At 28.4% G+C, this 15,252-nt stretch overlaps 1 long non-coding RNA gene across 1 annotated transcript in view; it reads left to right on the top strand.

Annotated features, from left to right (window-relative positions):
• Positions 1-15,252, top strand: part of LOC124419884 — a 180,066-nt gene that overhangs the window by 132,333 nt on the left and 32,481 nt on the right. Inside the window, exon 6 of the long non-coding RNA XR_006940871.1 lies at positions 10,281-10,306. This is a non-coding gene — a long non-coding RNA (uncharacterized LOC124419884). The remainder of the gene's footprint in view (positions 1-10,280; positions 10,307-15,252) is intronic.

Raw genomic sequence — 15,252 nt, forward strand, 5'->3', positions numbered from 1 at the left:
TCGTAACGGCAACCATAATATTAGGAAAAGTAATACAGAGGAAGAAGCTACTACGAACGCAAGAAAACCAGCCATGTGCAACAAACTATATTACTTGTATAATGAAAGGTAAGAACAAATATTTGTCAGAGATTTTTGTTTTCATTCTACTTCACATTGAAGGCGGTAAATTTTTGGGTTGACTTAAGAAAATCAAGCAAAACTTGAAAAAATAAGTTAATGATAAGAAAAGTTAAACAACAACATGAAACTATAGCAATATTTGTTTAAAAAACTGATGCAACAGCCCAAACAAAAGAACACTAAAACAAAGATTAAACACTGAAAACCATTTCAAATTAATTCTTACGACTCCCTCACATTGTAGTACGTAGTTACTACCAATAAAGAAGAATTGTAGAATTAAAAAAAATAAAACACCGAATACAGAACGCATACCTCAATATCATTGATGTCGAAAAATGCTCGTGTTAGGTATCTTGTCCTCTGGCCTCATTGCTTGTTAAACAAGGAGGCAAATTTTTTTCACCATCTGAATGCCGATCTATTATCAGTTAAGACAAACAGCAGCAGCTATATAGCCGTAACAAAAAAAAATCACCAGCAACAATAACAACATTATGTTTGAAAATAAGAAGCAAGTAGAAGCTGCATACACCACCTTCAATGGTTAAAATTTAATACAACAATATCGAAAAAGAAACGGAATTAATACTCTTTATAGTGTAGTATATGATTACACATAGGGAAATTGTTGGATGTCTTTAAACAGAAAAGCATCTGTACTGTCAAATGTTCCCTTTATAAAGTATTACGTAATATTATATCGACAAGAAGCAGCTACTAAGACCGTGGTACTTTTATAAATACTGGGTGAGTAAAAATTGCAACTCACCACTGTGTATCTTATTCGCAGGTTGCAATTTTTGTACATTAATAAGCCGGTCCATGTTCAAGCACTTTGCTCAAGTATTCGAGCTATGTAATCTCTGACCTTTGCTGTCCCGTTGTTTAACTTCCGTTTACAACCACGAAGATGGGCCTCCTAGAGACGAAATACGAATCTGTCAAATAAGCCGAAAATTTGTTCTTACTCACAGGGACACACTGTGGTAATGCAGTTTATAGTCCCGGCAGACTAGAGGTACTGAGAATTGCAAAACGCAATACAGGTACTAGAGGATTGCAATACTCTGTCATCAAGGAAACATGCCCGGGGAGCCGATATTAATACAATGCCTTGCAATAATTGATTCGGTACAATTAATGATTTCTTCGTTGTTTTTTTCCTTAAAGCATTGATTTAACCTTTTTATTAAACTACAAACCCTATTATGGCCCCATATAGGTATTTTGATACTCGCAATTTCGGATCAAAATAATTTATGAACAAAATATAACAAACACTTTCGAATGACCATGATAAACAGGGAATGCTTTTTTTTGGATATATAAACTATCTTTTCAAAATTAATAACAATATTATTGTCTATATCTAGAAAAAATAACAAAAGTCATTACATATACATACCTACATACATATGTACTTTATATAACAAAAATTTTTGTTAAGTGTAAAAATTTTAAACAACTAACCACCATCTAGCTCTCTTTAAGTTCTACTTTTACTTGCAGGCTGACAATGACTTTTTTATTTCTTTCTTTTATCAAACTGCATTGTAGCAAATTTTCATTCGATGTCTTTTAATTTTTTTGTTTTTTGTAGCGCCCTTTAGCATTATTGAACATGAGCATTAAAACAACATGGTACAAACAATATGCAACCAAAAAGTACAGAAGTCAACAACTGGTGTTAGTGCCAATGTTGTTGTAATTTTTTTTTGTCCTTCTTTATTTGTTGTTGCTGGTGTTTTTCCTTTTTGTCCTCTTCAATAATACGACAAATATACTTTTTGTCTTTTGGGTGTAAGGATGAGTTGGTGCACAATAAACGAAGTTTATATGTATGTATGTTCTGTTGACCATGTTATCTAAAATGGAATAACATGGCCAGTAGGTTTAAATTACAAAAGTTCATTCTTTTTTGTGAGTTTCTGATTCACTTTGCTGAAAGTCTAAACAACTGGAGAAGAAAAGATCCATAAGGTTTATTTTGTAGAGTTAAGTAGTGCAAGTGTTGCTTTTGTTTTTTGTCGTAGTAACTTGTTGGGGAGTTCAAATCGTGAAGGCGGCTTGTGTCTTTTATCCAGTCGAGATTTAAGTGGACAAGTTACATGTTGGAACATGATTTTATTTTTTTTCTTTCAGATTTTTATTTGGTTGTTTCATTAGAAGTTGTAAGGTGGTGATAATTTTGGTATTTATAAAAAAACATTATTATACTTTTAATTTGTTTTTAAAGAAAAATAATAAACATTATATTAAGGATAACTTGAACTTTTTTCTATAACAAAATTGATTGTTAATAGATAACTTATTTATCATTTTAATAAATTGTTACACCCTGTTTGCAGCCTTTTGTGGCTCACTCCATTCCAATCAAAAGTAATTATTGCCAAACAAAAGAAAATATTTTAAATCCTAATAGGATATAAAAAATTAAGGACTTTTTAAAAAGTTACTCACATCAACATGTTGAAACTAAGGATTGAAAAAAGAAACTAAAAACACCCAATAGCCTTAATTGTAAAAGAAAAAAGAAACCCATAGAACATACATTATTTATCACTTTTAGGATGCAATGGGGCAATAAGCCACACATTTTCAACTATCATGACGACGTTTTTGATAGTTGTGAATACGACAACGATGATGCCAAAGGTAAAGTATAGAGTTTGGCTAAATAGTTTACTATGAGGAAACACAGAAAAGTCTTAACTCTAGCGTCTCATGTAGGTAGGTCTCATTTGTCGCCGTTGTCTTCATAGTTTTCGACGTCATCATGGTTGTTATGTTTTTTGTTGTTGTTTTCATTAAAAGCCCGACTTGTAGTTTTAGATTTTTTTCTTAATTTCTCAATAAAGTTTCATGATACTCAAAGTTAACAAAATAAGGCGGTCATTACCAATATTTTTGTACAATATTTTAGTTAAAATTAAATTTAACCCGGTCTCAAAACAAAACCCTAGAAACAAATCAGGCTTTACATAGGAGAAAAATGTAAGGACTGAGAACAGTTGTAGTTGTAAAGAATGGTTATGTGAAAATGAGTACACATTTACATATACATATTAATTTTTGATTAGCTATATAGAAATGTAAACCACCAGAAAATTAAACAATGTCTTCAAATGATAAAATAAATCTTGTAAATCGAGGTTTAGATGTACTATATAAACTGTATTTAAATTGAGGACGAATATATTAAATTTTATAGTTGAAATGTATTGTAATCCGAATATCGTTAATTTTATTCAATATTCAAAATCGTATTATACTTAAACAAAAGATTTTCATTATTAGAAATAATATGATTTTTAGTATAAATTTAATTATTATTTTTTTTTTTTTTTTTTTTTTTGATAAAAATTTCGTTTTTCTGAAAAATTAATTTTTTTACAACAAATCAATTTTTTTTAATAAAAGTCTAAATTTTTATTGAAATTTGAATTTTTCACAAAAAATTTAATTTTTCATCAAATATTTTTAATTTTGCATGTAATGATCGGGCCTAATTTGAACCTGGACTTCATACATACTGCTTTAAAAAAATGACCTAAAGGTCAAAATTCACCTATAAACACTAATAACACTTTTAAATTCTACATAAATAATTTTGAAGTAGATGTGAATTCCTCTACGAACATTTATAAGGATAGGCCCATATTTTCCCCTACTCCCCTTTGAGGCCTCTTGTAAAAATCTCTTTTTTTTTTGCCAAAATAAGTAAAAAATTTTTCGATATAAAGTTAAAAAACAAATCAAATGTTTTCACTCTTCTAAAGTTTAAAGTACTCTGTCCTTTATTGACTAAATAAAAGATTTTTCGATATAAGGATATTTAGGATTCGGCATCCTCGAATACATATATAAAATTTTTACTTGTTTTTATAAAATGGAATATCGTCTGAAGCAATTATTTCTCTAGAGCAACTCGATGTTTAATCGCTCACAAGTTTATGTTATATCAGTCCTTTATCGTAAAGTTTAATTGAGCACCATTTCTTGATGGTTGGTAACATGAGACTCTTAATACTTGTATTTATTTTTGGAGTTTATTTTTTTTATTTTTTGTAAGTTGTATCTTTTTTTTGCTTAACCAAGTCTCTAGATGACAATCGCGTTACTATCGGTAATTAGCGATTGATTGATAATTAACAAGATACAATTTTGTAAGCGCTGATGTAGTAATAAGATAAGCATACCAGCATCACAGTCTCACTTGCTGTTTACCTATAAAAAGAAAAAAAAACTCTGCAGAAGATGAACACCAAAAAAGTAACAGACTTATTAATTTATTTTCCATTGAATTGGACGTTGTTGCAATATGTTATAAACATACAAACAGAGTCGTACGGACAGACATGATGATGATAAGAAGAGGTCTTCTGCAATGAGATACATATTTGGTGTATATTCCTTTGAGACATTTTTTATGCATAATTGGTGGATAGTTGTTGTTTGTTTTTACTTCATTTGTTTTATATTTTGCTGTTGTTGTGACTGGCAGCATCAAAAACAATGTTGCTTGTTGGTGATGTTGCTTTGTAGCTGTTGTTGGCTTCATTCGTCTCGAGGTTCGTGAACTTATCACGATCAGCAATAAATCATCTTTTACAAACAACGCGTTGCTGTCAACGATTTTACGCTTTACACCATTTATATCAGAGAGCTATGCAAACATATAGACGACAATAACGACCAAGAGGAGAATGATGATGTTGTTGATGATTCCTCTTGCTCTATAAAACCGTTAAATATATCTATACAATATTAAATATCTACAATACACAGTATCTAAATGTTACCATTTCAGACCAGAACCCAAAAAAGTAAAAAAAAGTAAACAAACATACAACATGACTTGATTGAAATGTTTCGTCGCATCTCAAGGAAACACTAAACTAAAAAAATGTAAACATGATGAAACTACCAAGTCTCCCGTCGCATGTATTCTCATCCCCTTTAAAACTGAACGTCGTCGTCGTCATTATTATCGCTTATAAGAGATCACAAAACAACAGCTTCCAATTAATCCATGGCCAAATAGTTGTCATGAACAATCTGTTCTGTTGTTTGATGTTGTTTATAATCCAAAACTTTGAAAGCCAAAGGCGTATATGAAATAAAATCTTATGCCAATTTTATTTAATAAAACACTTTATTTATTCTTTTTTTTCGTTTTTTTCCAATTTATCATACATTTTCGTCTTAAATATCCAATATTCCCAATATGTTTTTTTGTTGGTGTGTTTCCTACACACGGTATTAGTATCGGGTATTAGTATCATCGTTAATCTTAAGTTTATTGTACATATTTGTCTGAAATACTTATGAGAGAGTTGAGATTTTGGTGGTAGGATTTCATTCAACCTTTTTATACAGTTTCTTTGGTTAATTATTCTTATCAGTGTCGATAATTAGTAACGTGAAAAACTTCAAGTAGCTTTTGCTTAATTAACACTTTCAACTTTTTGGGGGTTATGTTCATTAGTTGGTCCCTAAGTGGGGAGATACATTGTGTGAGTAAGTGTATTCTAAAAAACATTATTTTTAAATTTTTTTAGTTCAATTTTTAATTTTTTGTCTTCAGAAAATTGATTTCACTCCAAAAAATATATTGGAAATACTTCATTCATCCATCCATTCATCCATTCATCTATCTATCTATCTATCTATCTATCTATCCTGAAGTCCTGCAGAAGCATTGAATGAGGCGCGGATCCACGGGTGGAAGGGAAATACTCCATTCATCCGTTCATCCATTCATCTATCTATCTATCTATCTATCTATCTATCTATCTATCTATCTATCTATCTATCTGTCTGTCTGTCTGTCTGTCTGTCTGTCTGTCTGTCTGTCTGTCTGTCTGTCTGTCTGTCTGTCTGTCTGTCTGTCAATCTATCTATCTATCTGTCTATCTATCTATCTATCTATCTATCTATCTATCTATCTATCTATCTATCTATCTATCTATCTATCTATCTATCTATCTATCAATTTTTTGTTAATAGATCGACTCTAGTTTTAACACTTTAGTCAGTTTTTAAAAGTCCTTATATTTTATTCAAATATAAATAAAAAACAAATAAATGCAAATCGAAATAATTATATTTGCTCTAAAATTTATATTTACATATTTTATTAATACATGTATTTAATTTATTTTTTCACACGCAATCTTACAAATTAACATTTATACTTATAATATTTATTTTCACACTCTCCTCTTAAATAAAAAAACTAAACTTACTTGTAAGAACGTTAATTAATCGTAACAACAACCAACACCTTTTTAACATTTATTTAAGTTTTTTTTTTCATATTTAATAATAACAAAAAATAACATTTTCAAGTTTCTTATTTAATAATTTCCCCCTTCCATTATAATGACACAACATCAGCAGTTAATCTGGTGTTTTCACTTTTGCCAAACATACAGAATTATTTTAAACCATTTATTTGTTCTTTTTTTCCTCTTTATTTGGTGAGTTAGTGAGTGCATTTATTTGTCCAGAAATATGGAGGGCTCATGTCATGGGAGACATGGTTTTTAATTAATTAACTCGCCTAAAATCAATTTATCAGAATTTATCATTCGCACCAGTGTCCTGTCACAAACGACTGCTTATTACACTATCCAATTCACGTACTGTCGTTTTCATACCTGGTATGATTGTTGTTGTTGTTGCCCAATGTTAAATGGCTTAAGAAAACAATGTGTTGATCCTGAAACAAAGATAACAACTTCATTAAATAACAAATAATGAAAATGAAACCAACAACTGAAACATCAAAACATGGTTTTTGGAAGGAAGGAAGGCAGCGAAAAAAATGAAAGACACACCACATACGAATATAATTTATACAAATACAACACAAATGGGGTAGTCATTAATGTTCACGTGAAGATCATCGCGTCTAACAAGGTGTTGCATCATGGTGTGTTAGTTATTTCAGCTTCTTAATAGATCCATTTATGTTAAGGTTAATTAATTTCTGTTTATTTTGGGGATATTGTTCATAATTTAACAAAGAGATCTGCAGGTGGAAATAGTTTATTTAAGGGATGTTTATATATTTGCTATAAATATACAGTAGGTTACGATTTACTAAGTACTTTAGGAGTTCTTTGGGATTGAATAGATAATTTTAAAGAAAATTCAACTAATGAAATACTTCTTACTCCTTTCTTTTCTGAAAGAGATTTTACTACTCTGCTTCTTATTAATAATGATATATTATTTCATTCAGTTTGATCTCACTGCATATTAGAGTATTCAAACGATTAACCGTCGTTCGGTTAATCGATTAATTTTTGACGATTAATCGTTCGAATAAATGAAAATTGTCAAATTTCAAATAACGAATAAACCGAATAATTTCTATCAATTAACCGATTAAGAAAAACTCACTATTTAGCAGTAAAATTACTATATATTTTCTACAAAATTTAATATTTTTATAATAAATGTTCTTCTTTTCTTAATTTCTTAATAATTTTTCTATTATAAAGAAATTTATTTGATGATTTTTAAAAAGAATTCATGGAAATTATTATATCGCCTTTTTTCTACAACCAGTTTTTTTGGGAACATTGTTGTGTTCTTAAGTACATACATAACAGTTATAGTTGAACTAGTGTAGGAACGTATGAATTCTAGAACTCGTTGAAAATCTTAAAAACAGTAATATCTTTATATAGAAAAGCATTTCACATAAACAGGAATAATTTCTAATATTTGAGAGAAATCTAAACATAGAATTGAAGTGAAAGGAGTGAAAATAATATTTTTGTTTATAAACCATGCAAAAGTTATTTTCAAACATGAAAAAATCTATGCTTGCAGGAAACTGTAGACACTTAGTATTAACTCTGTGTACTCAGTTTTTCATAATCAGCTATTATACTCCAGTAAAAGAACTTTAAAGTTTAAAGACATCCGATTTCAAAAGATGGAATACCAAATTTATATTAAAAAGTTGTTATTGATATTAATTTCAAATTAAGCTGAGTTTCTCTGCTTCGAAATAATATAATTTATTTCAAATCATCACGAAAGAGTTTTTGAGTCGAAAATGTAACCCTTTTAAATTTGACCTCTTTTTCGATTTTTCTCTAAGTGAGACAGTTAAATAATATAGATATAATGTACAGACCCAGCTTTCATTAGATACCAATATTAGCATTATAAAATACATATAAATATTATAAATATTCGTTTGTAGTCCTTTAAACTTTGAAGTCCTTTTATAAGGACATAAAAAAAGGAGTACACAATTCTATTAATGGAATCTATTTTCACATGCTTATCAACTTTTCCATGTGTGAATGTTTTTTAAAAGTTGTTACATGATGTAATATGAAGAAAATTATTGTAAAAAGCAATAGTAACATACAGTTTCCTTTTATTCGAATAACCGAATAATTTTTAATTATCCGATTATTAACCGGCTAAAGTAAAACCTCAAATAATTATTTGTCGAATAAAGTGACGATTTTAACACAAGCTTATACTAGGAGGGAAGTTCTTTTAGCTGATTCCACATTCACTATGCCTGAAATCATACTTAGGAAGTAATTTTTACATTCCTTTTTTTGAAATTTATTTGGAAGTGAAATTGTAGTATTAAAGAATACAACTAATTTGACTTAATTAATATTAACATCAATACATAGAGTACACGCATTTATCAATCAATTCCAAAATAAAATGGGTTTGATTCAAAAAATTTCAGTACAAAAAAAATACATTCATTTTTAAACAAAATTGTATTTTTTCGCTTCTATGGAAGTCAATGGACATTACTTCCACAGAAGGTAAACAAATTCACATAGTGCAACATTTAAAGTTTGTGACAAATGTTATTCTTTTGGAAGTTCTTCGTTTCATTTTTGCTAGGTAATAAATAATAGTAACACAAATAAATTCGTGCAAATAAACATAAATTTCTCAACTGAAGAATTAGGCCAATTTTGGACTTAGCGCCCACGTAAGCCTCCATCTTAAAACAGGTAAATTGCTCAAATGTATCAAAAATTAAGCAGCAATTCAACATTAATGCTTTATTATAAAAAATAAATCACACTTTAATTGTACTAGTAACTAATTAAGGTTATCATATAGTTAACCATGCCCGACAATGCTCTCTTTCCTGTTTTCAATTGTGCTTACGATTAAACCCTTTTAAAACCCTGACCAGACTTTTTATTAGATACTCCGTTTGCATTTATTATATGACACAAATAAAAGTTCTTTAAAATAAAGCAAACCAATTTAAAATTCTTAAACAACAAACAAAATTGTTTTGTTTTATTTAATTTCGCATTTAACAAATAAAACACCAGCTCTCTAACACTTGGTGGCACATAATAAATTTATTTATTCTTAGGTTTTCGTGTCGAATTCTGGCGATTTATTATGGTTTAGCCAGAATTTGACGTTTTTCCATTGGTTGACAGTTCACAAAAAACCGCAGGCGCACAAGTACTAAGGAACAGTCAGTGCCTTATATGAACATACACCACCGCACCGCCAGTACAGCTACTACTATTTTATCTTACCTACTGTTTGTTATTAAGCAGGTGTTTATCTTGCAACACACACGTAGCACACTCATACTTGTAATTGCAATATGTTGCAGACAAAGTCTTAAGAATTTTTATGCAAACATTACACTTAAGAGTAGACCAGAGTAGTTATATTTATGAAACGTACTTGTAGAAAATTAAAGAAAAAAACTGATTACAATATGTTACACATTATTGAGTTTTAATCCTTGATGAAACAGCTGAATTAAATACATATACATACATATATAATATATACATATATTTACAACACATTTATTCAATTTGTGTTTATGTAATTTTCTAAGTGATAACAATTTACAGATAAAATATTTTATTTTGTTGTTGAAAATGTTTTTTTAGAAAACTAAATACAAGGTATAATTTAAAAGAAAGGACATGTTTATAAAGTTTATTTTACTTAGTAGTCAAAATAAACATTCTTTGTTTAAATATTGTTGCGGTTGTTAACAAATTTCGTATATTTTACAAAAATTACCTTATTGATAATAAAATTCATACTAAATATAATTCATCTACTTAGTGTTTATTTACTAATTTAAATGTAACTTTTTGGTTTATTTTCAGCTTATTCTTTGAATTAGCTATTTGTGGTAAGTTTTTCTTTAATTTTATTTGAATAAATTTACACATTTTATTTGAAAAAACTACATATCGTCACCTGAAATACAAAAGTAAACAATTTTTACTTGGAAATTTTTTTGTTCAGAAATTTTTGAAAATTTAAATTTTTTTCAATACAAAATTTGGGAGAACTAAGTTTTGAATTTATCAAACTAAAATCAAAAATAAATATCAAAAAAAAATTAATTAAAATTCAGAGTTGTCAAAAACATTTTGACTCATGACCCAATCTTAGGCTGGAAGTACCCAAAAAATCCCAATTTTAAAATTGATATTACCAGTTTCATCAAATACAACCTGATCATTAAATATAGCTCAGACATTTCTCACAAACTGCGTCTTCTGATAGTTAGTGTAAAATTAAACGTATAATAATTTACAGTAATATATTCGGCTCTGCCGAATTTTAAATTCCCTACTTTTCATTAAGACTCATTAAGCTACATATTAAATTTTTACATAACTCGACATAAGTTCTGTTTACGCAATGGGGGTACTAGAATTTATGTATTTGTAGAACTAATTTTAATTAGGTCCACAAAAATGTATATTAAGTGATTTTTGGATCTGGAACTTGTGTTGGTGCAATGACTTATTATTCAACAAACAATTTTGGTAAAATATTACAAACCATATTCATAAATACAAAATTTAAAGTTCTCTACATTGCTGTTTAAAAGTTTGACTTTGACTTTGGAAAAAAAAACCTTAACGATTTTGAAAATTCTTAAGAATTTTGAATTTTGTATTTATGTATATACCAAATTTATTCAAATCCTAGAGCATAAGATGTTTGAAACATTTTAAAACGACTCTTATATAAAGAAATAGTGTTGTGTAGTCGGGCATGACCGACCTTTTGATATCCTACACCAGTCAATATGATACAAATGTGGATTATTATTTTTTAATAATAAAGCATTTAATTTGGTTTTTACTTTAATTCCGAAATATTTTTACTTATTCTTTACAAAAAATGAGATTTTCTAAAAGAGGGCTCATAAATTTCGATAGAGGAATTTACGTCTACTTTGTAAGTGAATTTTGACCTTCAAATCATTTTCTGAAGGGGAGTTTGTATGGGGGCTAGGGTCAAATGAGGCCCGATCAAACTAAGTTTTGCCGATGAGCCCAAAAGTCCTATTTCGAGCTATGGTTGCAAGGGGCTTGGCGAAATAATGGATTTAATTAATTTTTAATAGTGTTCGTCTAAAATAAGAGTTTGTGGCAAATTTCAATAAAATATTTTGAAATTGCAACCTGTAGCAGGCGCAGAAGTATACATGAACACAGACAGACAGACGGACGTACGACTCAGAAAGTGATTCTGAGCCGATTGATATACTTTAATGTGGGTGTAGGACTAATATTTTTGGGTGTTACAAACAACAGCACAAACGCATAATACCTAAAGTGGTTAAGGGTATAAAACTAAATTAGAATGTTTGGTTTTATAAAGATATATAAAACCCCTAAAAATGGCGCAAAAATTATTTAAACAAATGTCTAAATCCCTTCGAACTGTCGAAAAATAAAACATTTATTTTTTAATTTTTACTTAAACTTTGTTTGTGAGACCTCTTGTGGTTAGTAGCATAGTATGCTTTTTTTATTTCATGGTTTGTGACTTCACTAAAAATATAAAATTTGCTACTTATTGGCACCATGTGGCGCAATTACCATTCAGTTTATAGGGGTGCTCACAGTTTTTTGAATATTACGAAAACGTATTTATTAAAAAATAGAGATAAAAAATATTTTATTTTTTATACATTTTTAAATAATTTAATTTTTTATCAAAATTTTACAAATATTTTATTAAAAGAAAAACTTACAAAAAGGATTATAACTTATTTACAATTTTTAAAAATTTTAAAACGGCCCTGTATATTTTTAAATATTTTACTTTTTCCCGAGCGTTAAAAATAGTTTCCCCCGCAAATGCTTCTAAGTTTTTGTTATTAACTCTTAACATAATTTTAATTTGTTAATACAATATGGAAATTTTTGTAGTAAACAAGTTTTTTATTGTTTTATTCCTCTTCCAAACGCAAACATGAAGATTAGATTATAAGTAATTCATGTAAATTTGTTTTTGAAAGGTTTCTGAAAATCTGGCTACCACGTACTGATAGGGCCTAGTTTTGGTTATAACCCATAACATTATTTTATTTTTAAAGAATCTTCCCAACTGCTGTACGACAACTAAATTGTTTAAATTTTTTTGAAAAAGCAAAAACCTAAATTTTAGTGCGCAAAACATTTTCTTCGTTATAATAAATCATTTAATCTTATCAGTTCTTGCTTATCACCCCTAAAATATTATAGTGTAAATATTTATGAAAAAAACGAATAATGACGTTGCACACCATTTTTTTACGTTTTATATCAGAAATTAAAAGAAAAGGATTTGAAAAATGTTTTTCTATTAAGATATTGATTAGTTGCAATTGTAATCGAGAAGAATTTGGATAATCTTACAGCACATAAATTTACAACAAAGATTGCACACGGCCCCATAATTAAATGGGTTCGTGCCTATTATATTGCAGTGTGGTGTGGTGTGCATGTTAAATGCACTCCTCACTATTTAGCATAACATTTTAAAAAATCTATTACAAAATATCAGTGTAAAGACCAATGTTTAACAAGAATCATTATAACTATAAAATCACTTACACTCGTAGCTAAATCATCAGTCAACAATAAGAGTTGCTTAAACAACATTTATCTTTTGAATTAATAATAAAACCAACTAACTTACTACTACAAAATGCCTTGTCCCTGTGGAAATGGTAAGTTTTACATAATTTTGTTTAAAAAATATTTTTATTTAACATTTTTATCCTCTTCTAATCAATACAGGTTGCCAATGCACTTCCCAAAACCAAAATGGTAACTGCACTTGCAAATGTCCTTGTGGAACTGGTTGCAAATGCTCTTCCCAAAGCCAAACTGGCAATTGTGGTTGCGGTACTTCATGTAAATGCGGCCAATAAATAAAAAAATTGCTTTTCAACCTATTTGTATTTCAATAAGACTTAAGTTTAATAAATATGTTTTTTTTTCAAACATATCAAATGTATTAAATTAATTTAACAAAATTATTTTTTTGCAAATAAAATACGTAAAAAACAAGAAAAAAACTTATTTAGTAGTCTTATTTAAAAATATAACTATTAGACACCTTAAAATAAGAAATGCATCAAAATACAATTTTGTATAAACTGACCAAACTCAATAAATCGATTTGGAAGAAATTTGCACCAAGGTTAATACTTTTGGATAGTAAGCCAGACAGCTCTATCGGTCAAGAACTTCCGGTTTAAGAGGAGGTCAAAGCTGAACATTTTGGTCATACGGGATTTTATTCAAATGAGTATAAATCTCTTAGCAAAACTTTTCCACCAAGAGTTAAATACCTATTTCTTTATTGTTTATTTTTTTAAAATTAATTTAACATATTTTTTTTTGCTAAAAAAAAACTTATACAATTTCCTTAATGGGAACGCTTTTTAAACAAAAATTCCTCTCACAACTAAATAAGTAATTAAAGTACACCAATCGGTTCAGAATCACTTTCTGATTCGATTAAGTTATGTCCGTTTGTCAGAATTAATATGAGAAATATTCAAAATTCACTTACATATATAAATAACATTACAAAGTTCTTTAATAAAGACGAAAATTTGTGTACCAAAATTGATAAGGATAAACATAGGGAAAATGGAATATAAACATCTGGTACCAAATTGACACTAAACTGTTTATAATTTTCCAATAACATCCGTTGTCAAAGTAAATGCATATGTACAGCAACATTCGTTGTCGACATCTAAATACACATCCGTTGTCTAAATGCTAATAAATCTCACTATTGATAACGAATTGTTGTGTTATGACAAAGGGTTTTAATAAAAATTATAAACACTTTGGTGTCAATTTGTTCTAGACATGTATATTTATTTTTTCCCTCTGTGTTGGCTCATTCTTGTAGAAAATCTCTTTTTTTGTTAAGAAGTTAAAGTAAAAAAAAATACGAAGAAAACTGGGAAATTTTTGAAAAATTAAATTTTTTTGATACAAGTTTTTAATTGGAGTTCTAAAACTCCGTTCTGAAAGGTTTGTCATCTGTGACATACACATATTTATATATGTTCAAATATACATATTTTATGCAATATCGACTACATAACGCTTGCTCAGAACCAGTTCCGAAGGTGACAATTTCGAACAAAAATTATTGTTCTCAATGTAGAACGAGTTAAGGTTATAATCATACTTTCTATGTAGAACTAGTTGTGGAACGAATACAATTTTTGCTGGGATATATCTGATTTAATTCTCAATGTAGAACGAGTTAAGGCTATAATCATGCGTTCTAGAACTAGTTGTGGAACGAATACAATTTTTGCTGGGATATATCTGATTTAATTTGTGTAAGAAATAAAACTAAAACTTTTAAAATTTTGAAAATTTCTATGTTTCACATTTTTATTGGAACGATAATTTCATTGGTAAAATGTTAAAAAAAATTAGTTTACTCTTTACATAATTCACAGCCATTGTACAGAAAGTGTTAATTTTTTAAAAATATAATTGTTTAATAGAACTTCTCAATAACTGATGATGTTAAAGAAGTCACCTGAAAAATTTTTAGAGGGCAACAGAATACTGTACAAGACATGTTGTATTAGTATTATGATTTTTTAAACAAGCATTTGAACTGCTGACAGCCTACTAAATTGCTATTAAATATTAAAAATGCAGAGACCTCAAACGTCTAACAAAAATAGATTAAAATTTCGTGCACATAAAATATTTTCTTTGATTTATCTTTGTTTTTGACGAATTCTTATCATATAAAGCTTATCAATTAACAATATAAAAAAAATTAAATAAACAGAAAATATAA

Source organism: Lucilia cuprina, chromosome 4, assembly GCF_022045245.1.
Source record: "Lucilia cuprina isolate Lc7/37 chromosome 4, ASM2204524v1, whole genome shotgun sequence".
Classification (NCBI taxonomy): Eukaryota; Metazoa; Arthropoda; class Insecta; order Diptera; family Calliphoridae; genus Lucilia; species Lucilia cuprina.